This window comes from Rattus rattus, chromosome 1, assembly GCF_011064425.1.
Source record: "Rattus rattus isolate New Zealand chromosome 1, Rrattus_CSIRO_v1, whole genome shotgun sequence".
Classification (NCBI taxonomy): Eukaryota; Metazoa; Chordata; class Mammalia; order Rodentia; family Muridae; genus Rattus; species Rattus rattus.
In genome coordinates, this window is record NC_046154.1 from 230,947,045 (window position 1) to 230,956,485 (window position 9,441).

The 9,441-nt window shown below is 39.0% G+C and overlaps 1 pseudogene; it reads right to left on the reverse strand.

Annotated features, from left to right (window-relative positions):
• Positions 1–365: 365 nt before the first annotated feature.
• On the reverse strand, positions 366–8,473 carry LOC116890094 (annotated as a pseudogene).
• Between the last annotated feature and the right edge of the window lie 968 nt (positions 8,474–9,441).

Below are 9,441 nucleotides of genomic sequence, written 5' to 3' on the forward strand. Positions count from 1 at the left end.
AATGTGAAGGTCTGTGCAAATGAACAGAGACAACTCTGTCCTTCAGGAGCTGTGTGTCCTACCTTACAGTGCCAGAACCAGACATTTCCAGCCGAGGGGTGGGAAGAATCTAGGCCTGGTCTTTTATGCCTCCATGTCCTGGATGTAGCTGGGCGTCCTCCTCTTGCCTGAGTCCTGCTCATTATTGTCATTATGGAAATGGCTTTAAGAGAAAACTAGTCAAGATGAATATTATTGCTTCCCACTTTTCAACTGGTAAATAGTTGCCATTGATAAAACAGACAAACCCAGAGAATCTGTCAGAATGTTCAAGAATATGGTCTATTATACAACATGCCTGTTCCAGGGAGAACACCTAGACATAATTATGTGTACTTCTTGATCTCATCATAAGAACAAGCACAAAAGGCACCACCCATGCCTCTGAGAACGTTGGACCATGCACCCTTGAAAAAGTCCTTGCTTCCTTCGTCTCGAGCGGTCTTCGCCAGCAGTCAAAGCGTGCCTGTATACATGATATCGTTCTTTGCATCCAGACTGCATCTTCATACTGACGTGAACTGTGTCAAAAGGATTTGAAGTCAGGCCAGCAACAGCAGTGACAGACTGTGCAATCATCCAGCTGATGAAGATGTGAGTATTCTTGGGATCTGGGAGCATTCCCTTTGCAGTGTCATAGATACCGAAATAGGTGGCTCAGATGATAATGCCCTGTACTGACACATTAAAAGCTGTGGTGCAGGCCATTAATCCCATCAGATTTGTAGATCTTAACCAGGCAGTCACCAAAGCCTTTGAATTCCTTTCAAACCAGCTTTGCCCACATCAGCTGCTAGGCGGGTGCGGGCAAAATCAAGAATGGCACACAAAGAAAGCACAAGGATGTGGCCCCAGCAGCACCACCTGATGCCAGGTTCCCTGCAAAGTACCGTAAAAACTGGATCCTCTTGTCCATACCACCAAAAGATCTGATTGTATTTATCTTTGAAGGCAAAGTTGAGAGCCTGGGTGGGGAAGTATCTGATGACATTGGCCAGGTTGCCCTTGAAGGACAGGACTCTGCTCTTTGGGGTTCCCTTGTGGGGAACCACACAGTCTGTGATGCCCCTTGTATGCTTATCTGCCGTATTGATTTGCTTGCTGGCGTGCTGGATGTGCAGCAGCAGCTTGACCCCTTCGATGGGTGCTACCGCCATCTTGGAGATGGCTGGCCCTCCACCAGCCAAGAAGTCCTTGGCGAAAGACACAGCGGCATCTGTCTATTGGAAGCAAAAAAAGAAGAGGCAGGTGACTACAGGACAGGACTAGGTTGACAACGGCTTTGACTCCCGGACTCTGGGCTTTTCTCTAATTCTTTGAGGATTTTGTGTTTCTTTTTAAGGGCTTCTACTTGTTTAGCTGTATTTTCCTGTATTTCTTTAAGAGTTATTTATGTCCTTCTTAAAGTCCTCTATCATCATCATGAGATGTGATTTAAATCAAATCTTGTTTTCAGGTGTGTTCCTGGGGATCTGATGCTCTCTTTTGTCCTCTGTGAACATTGTACTTTACATACACAAATCCATCCAACACATACACACACACACACACACACACACACACAAAACACATGAAAACAAATCTTGAAAATTACTGAGAAAAATTAAAATTATTATAAACTTTTTTGTCCAAGCATATTCTTTATATTCATTATGAATATGAGAAATGAAAAAGTGAAACTAATATTTATATTCTATTTTTATTATAGATATCCAAAAGTGAGCAAAAGCAATATTTCCAACAGATATTGTAAACTTCCATTTTGTGAAGGGAAAAAACAAAAAGAGATAAGTTTCCCTTAGGATTATTTGTCATGTGTCAAAATGATAGGAAAGATAGAGACAGAAAGAGCTGAAATAAAGGAAGAGATTATGAATTGTCATTTTCATTTTATAAAAGGGAACACTCAGAAATTCAGCTATTTAGAAGTTTGTTTACATTATACTTGAATAGTACATCACAATGTAGTACTCTCTTAAGTAGTTTCTTCTGCCCTACATTTTATCTCATATGCAAGGTGGCTTGGGGTGGGTTAAAGTCCCATTTCCAGTAGTAGTAGGATAGTAGACATCCCGAGCATTGTCTAATACAGAGGTGGCAATAATTCTCTGTAAAGGATAACACAGTGAATATCACATTTTGCAGGTCATAGAGTATTTTCCACAGCTCTGATGTAATTGTTTCATTTAAAACCATCCAATGGAAAAAAGATAGCATTTTCAGCAAATGGTGCTGGTTCAACTGGAGGTCAACATGTAGAAGAATGCAGATCGATCCATGCTTATCACCCTGTACAAAGCTTAAGTCCAAGTGGATCAAGGACCTCCACATCAAACCAGATACACTCAAACTAATAGAAGAAAAACTAGGGAAGCATTTGGAACACATGGGCACTGGAAAAAATTTCCTGAACAAAACACCCATGGCTTATGCTCTAAGATCAAGAATCGACAAATGGGATCTCATAAAACTGCAAAGCTTCTGTAAGGCAAAGGACACTGTGGTTAGGACAAAACGGCAACCAACAGATTGGGAAAAGATCTTTACCAATCCTACAACAGATAGAGGGCTTATATCCAAAATATACAAAGAACTGAAGAAGTTAGACAGCAGGGAGACAAATAACCCTATTAAAAAATGGGGTTCAGAGCTAAACAGAGAATTCACAGCTGAGGAATGCCGAATGGCTGAGAAACACCTAAAGAAATGTTCAACATCGTTAGTCATAAGGGAAATGCAAATCAAAACAACCCTGAGATTTCACCTCACACCAGTGAGAATGGCTAAAATCAAAAACTCAGGTGACAGCAAATGCTGGCGAGGATGCGGAGAAAGGAGGAACACTCCTCCATTGTTGGTGGGGTTGCAGACTGCTACAACCATTCTGGAAATCAGTCTGGAGGTTCCTCAGAAAATTGGACATTGAACTGCCTGAGGATCCAGCTATACCTCTCTTGGGCATATCCCCAAAAGATGCCCCAACATATAAAAAAGACACGTGCTCCACTATGTTCATCGCAGCCTTATTCATAATAGCCAGAAGCTGGAAAGAACCCAGATGCCCTTCAACAGAGGAATGGATACAGAAAATGTGGTACATCTACACAATGGAATATTACTCACCCATCAAAAACAATGACTTTGTGAAATTCGTAGGCAAATGGTTGGAACTGGAAACTATCATCCTGAGTGAGCTAACCCAATCACAGAAAGACATACATGGTATGTTCTCATTGATAAGTGGCTATTAGCCCAAATGCTTGAATTACCCTAGATGCCTAGAACAAATGAAACTCAAGACGGATGATCAAAATGTGAATGCAGATCGCTCCTGAGAACACAACCAGAATACAGCAAATACAGAGGCGTATGCCAGCAGGAAACCACTGAACTGAGAACAGGACCCTGTTGAAGGAATCAGAGAAAAGAACTGGAAGAGCTTGAAGGGCTCAGACCCCCATATGTACAACAATGCCAACCAACCAGACTTCCAGGGATAAGCCACTACCCAAAGACTATACATGGACTGACCCTGGACTCTGACCTCGTGAGGTAGCAATGAATATCCTAGTAAGAGCACCAGTGGAAGGGGAAGCCCTGGGTCCTGCTAAGACTGAACCCCTAGTGAACTAGACTGTTGGGGAGAGGGCAGCAATGGGGAGGTTGGAGGGAACACCCCATAAGGAAAGGGGAGGGGGATGTTTGCCGGAAAGCCGGAAGGGAATAACACTCAAAATGTATATAAGAAATACTCAAGTTAATAATAATAATAAAAAAAAAAAATTGGACCTGGTGAATTTGCCACCATCTATGTTTGCATGTGAAATGGCATTGTCATGCTCCAAGTCTTATTTAGACAATGATTTGTTGACATATAATTAAGTGCAGTTTCCCTTTGTAGAGGATATTTAGTTGTCTTGAACATTTGGTTCTTAAAATTTCTGCCTCCTGCTTTGAATATCAGATGGTGCATAGATGTAGGTGTTGCTTTGTAGATATGAGTTGAAATCAGAATATGTTTATTTGTTCTCTGCATCTTGATAAGTTGTGTTTATCTGTAGGAGTCTCTGTCTGCTGTAAAATGAAACCCATTTCATGTGGGGTGAGACTTTTCTCTGTGGGTTTAAGGATGAATGATTAGAATAAAGTGAAAATATATACTAATATTTGAAAATTTGATTAGAATATTGTCTTCTAGGGCCTTGCTTCTTTAGAATAGGTTAATTGGCTAGTTTTACATTACTATGCATGAATTCCCTTTTATTGAACAAAAGAAGATGAATTCTAAATGTACTTTTCATTTGTATTTCCATGATTGTTAAGCATGTCAGACATTGAATTAAGGTATTTCTTTATGTTTTTTCATCTGTTCCTTTGAAAACTAACTGCTAATATCCATAACCTATTTTTAACTGGGTTGCTTTTATTTCTTTATTCATATTTATTTTGTATTCTTGTATATACTAGATAACAATCTTGTTAACATTTTCCTCAATCAATTGTTTGCTCTGATATAGGAAATAATTTTAACCTTGATTCTTAGATAAATGGAATCCAATAAACAGAGTGTATTCCTACATCAAAAAAAAATAAAAAAATAAAAAAATCATCTTTAATCTCAAATGAATTACTATATTCCAATAAGACTTTATTTTGTATACAATTCAATTCTAATCTCATATCATTTTTGGCCATAACAAAGGATATACTAAGTTTTCAACTTTAACCATCTAAAATTATGTGAAATAGTCTCAATTTTATAGGCCAAAAGGGACTAGCTCCAAGGTGGCTCATGGACCACAGTGTATCAACACCTGCTCTAGTAATGACCCACAGAAGGCTATTACTTACTCTTTATTGCCTGCTTGAAGGAAAATCAAAGCTGCCTCCTTTAGTGGGACCTCTGAGTGAAGTCTGGACTGGAGACCGCTATGAAAGAAGCAGTTTTCATGAATAGAATCCCTTTGTCTTTGGCTGACAAAGCTATTTTGTGCTTTGTATGGCCTTTGTATTATATTTACCAGTTGACAAATAAGCACTCTAAGCACTAGCTTTATGATCTGAATATTTAGCTGTGATGACTTAGTGGTTTGAAAGTGCCCATTGGCAAGAAGGACAGAGAATTCAGTCACTAATCTTAAATGCTTCACAAAAGCAAATGACTACACATATACAACCAACAAATACTTTTTAAAAAATCAATATATTTGGAGACAAATTAGGATTCATGGTGTTGAAAGATTGTTAAGTCTGGGCATATATTGAGTTTTAAGGACTTGAAAAAAGACTAAATCGGTTTCTTAAATGTCTGGGGATCTGGAATAGACATATATGCGGACGAACCAAGCACCTGGGTGCTTTTCAGTCAAATCATGATAATTTCAGGTTTATCAGGTTGCTCATATCACAAAAAATTTAAAGGAGATTAAATTAAATAATTAATGGAATTATTGTAGAACTATTTACTTTTCTTTTATTTTATCTCAGTATTTTTAATATTTTCTGAGCTTATAATGAAGTTATAACATTTCTCTCTTTCCTTCTCTCTCTAACTACCTGATTGTCCCGGTTTTATTCTTCCTCAAAAATACATGGCCTCTTTTTTTAATATATATATATATATATATATATATATATATATATATATATATATATGGCACTGAACAACCAATTGGTATGCTCTTCCCTGGGAAATGTCCTCTCCCAAGTTGCTTGTAATTCTTTGTGTAGGATTGAGGCCTCTGAGGCCTTTGCCCATCCACTTTGGCATGTCTATTGTTTCTGGTCTCGTTCAGATCATGTTTGGGTAGTTATGTTGGTGAGACTTTTTATGGGCATAGTTTCTGATAGACCAAGGAAACAAAACTCCAATGCCATATATGAAAATTACTCTTTTAAGCTATTGGCAAGAACTGCCCAAGAAAGGGATGCCAGAGGGGTGAGGTCAGAATGGGTGTTGGAGCACCCTCTTAGAGGGAAAGGGGGTGGGATGGGGTGGGGTATTTGTGGAGGGGAGACCAGGAATGGGGATAACATTTGCAATGTAAATGAATAAAATGATTAATAAATAATTAAAAATATAAGAGAGACTACAAAACATACAGCCTACTGCAGTTGCCCTAGGTTATACCCCAGAAATGGAAGATAAGTTCCTATTGCTGAAGACATCAGGCAATTCAGAAACAGGTCCCCGAGACCCTTGAACTGGAACTGGATTTAATGTTCCCTCCCAAAGACTAACGTTCATGATAACAGAAGGCACCATTCAAATTTCCAAAGGAAAGGAACAACTAGCAGTTCTATTCAAGTATGCGGCCTTTGAACCACATTAGTGACCAGAATGGCACAATAACCCTACAGACACAGTAGTGGCACACATACCTTGAGAGTAACCAACAGGTCTCTAATTGGACATAAGATAGGCTCAACAAGAAGGTGGCCGTTACTGGTACTGAAAACCTAGCTAATTACTCAGCTCCAGGGAAGTCATGGTTATTAGAGCAGACTCTCCAAACACTAATGACCTAAGCAGTATATCCCTAATAATAATCTCAACATTTTTCCTTATACCAATAGGTAAGTATAGTTGTCACTGCTCACCAAGGAAACCTCTCCTCTAAACAGATAGTTATCATACAGAAAAATCATAACCAATCAAAATACAGAGTTGTGGAGCCCAGTCTCAATGGATATATCTGCAAAACATTCCTGTACTTAAATCTAATGGAACATGTTGGAAAAGGATAGAGTGATTGTAATAGAAGAGGATCGTGGAGTTTACTGTGAGATCGTGTCTAACTTTTATTTGACTCTTCACTTGCTAAATAAAACTGTACAACAATGAGAGCGTACACTTGCTACTTCCTTTAAACTCAGTGTTACACTCAAACCTAAGCTTATATTCTATTGCAGTAGATAGCAAGGGGGGCTACCCACTGTTCTTTTCCCTTTAGAAAGAAGGATGAGGCTATTACTGGCCCTATATACCTCCACTATCCACCCAACATAGACTTTCTTGACATCTCTTGTGCTAGTATTGAATAGGCAGTGACAAATATTACATTTTATTTTTCACAGATGTTTAACAAGTATTTAAAATGCATAATTTTATTTAGTGAATAAAAAATTAGTTCTCAACAAAAGGTATTTGTTGCTCAGAAGTTTCATTATTTGACCAGGGTTTGTGTCAGGATTGGTGTGGTTCCCATTTCTGAAGAATTCTTATGGTTATAAATTGTTAGCAGTTACTAAATAATTCCCTTGTCACAGAATGCATTTCATTGTAAAAGAAGTGCTAATATAATTTTTATTTTATGTAAAGACAACACTGACTAAAAAGAAAAGTAAATCAGACACTAAGAAGAAAAGTAAATCTGTCAAGATTACCTAGAACCCAAATCCATTTCTGTTTGACTCAAAATTCTAGGCATGTAACCGTTGCATAAATCCTATAAATGCACAAGTCTGTTAATGTTTCTCAGAGGGCAATGGATAAGAGGACGGTTTTCTATAACAAGAAATGCCTTCTACAAAGTATCCTTTTGCACCCATCAACTTTGGAGAAAATCTGGGGAAAAATTAATGATTCTCACCCCAAATGCAGAAGTAAAAACTTGTTGGATTGGCCTTGAGGAACCCATTTCCCTGGAAGACATTCTTTCATTTTGACTTCACTGAATTACCCAATCCATGAGCTCCACCATCAGGTTCAGTCTTGTACTGACCTTCCAGGACTTTTCAAACAAACTTGCACCACCCTTTTATATTAGAGTCATGTCTTTGGATGATAGAATGAGAGAAGAAAAACAGTGATTTATCTTGCATTTATACAAGAGTTTGACCGAGATAAGAAGAAATAAAATTTCCAAGTGTAGACTAGCCAAGCATGTAAATTTCAGTGAAAGCAAGAACCACTTCATGAATCTAGGATGTAGTATGTGGGAGAAGGTAGCAAAGTCTATTCTCTTCAATAACTTCTTTCTTCTACAAGAATCTAACATAACTAAAGATGAATTAGTTAGTTATAAAAGAATGTCAAATGTATGTTCAGTAAATCTTAATAAAATTAACTTTTAAGGTCTGGAAATGCAACTCAGTGGCTTAAAATTCAGATTTTAGCACCTACTTTGGGCAGATTAAAACACGCCAGAATTCTAGCTCCAAGATTCATTGTTCTCTTCTGGCCTCCACAGGTACGCTGTACATATATATCCACACAGGAACACTCACACAACCAGAAATAAAATAAAATAAACCCTTATTAAAACTGTGATTACAACTCTGATTTGTTACAATCTCTGATATTCTTGTTATATAAAGTTTATGTGGTTGTGTTTGCATATTGTCGAGATTAAACATTTACTTACCTGCTAGGCTTCTGAAGGGCTTGAGTTTACAGTAGCTGTTATCAAAAACATAATTTTTTTTTTTTTTTTTTCTTTATTAACTTGAGTATTTCTTATTTACATTTCGATTGTCATTCCCTTTCCCGGTTTCCGGGCCAACATCCCCCTAACCCCTCCCCCTCCCCTTCGATATGGGTGTTCCCCTCCCCATCCTCCCCCCATTACTGCCTCCCCCCAACAATCACATTCACTGGGGGTTCAGTCTTGGCAGGGCCAAGGACTTCCCCTTCCACTGGTGCTCTTACTAGGCTATTCATTGCTACCTATGAGGTGGGAGCCCAGGGTCAGTCCATGTATAGTCTTTGGGTAGTGGCTTACTCCCTGGAAGCTCTGGATGTTTGGCATTGTTGTTCATATGGGGTCTCTAGCCCCTTCAAGCTCTTCCAGTCCTTGCTCTGATTCCTTCAATGGGGGTCCCGTTCTCAGTTCAGTGGTTTGCTGCTGGCATTCGCCTCTGTATTTGCTGTATTCTGGCTGGGTCTCTCAGGAGAGATCTACATCTGGTTCCTGTCGACCTGCACTTCTTTGCTTCATCCATCTTGTCTAATTGGGTGGCTGTATATGTATGGGCCACATGTGGGGCAGGCTCTGAATGGGTGTTCCTTCTGCCTCTGTTTTAATCTTTGCCTCCCTATTCCCTGCCAAGGATATTCTTGTTCCCCTTTTAAAGAAGGAGTGAAGCATTCCCATTTTGATCATCTGTCTTGAGTTTCATGTGTTCTGTGCATCTAGGGTAATTCAAGCATATCAAAAACATTATTAATGCATTAGTCAGCTTTATGTTCCGTGGAAAGACTATCTAACAACAATTTAAGGGGGTGAACGGTTCCTATGTTCCACCATGGTGAGAAAGGTATGGCAGCCAGAGCAGGTAGCTGGCTGAACACATTGCATGGGCACTCGGGACTCAGAGAACGATGAATGTTTAGGCTCAGCCTGAGGGGCTAGCGCGTGGGATTGCATACCTCACATTTTGGAAGGGTTCTCCAATCTTCAT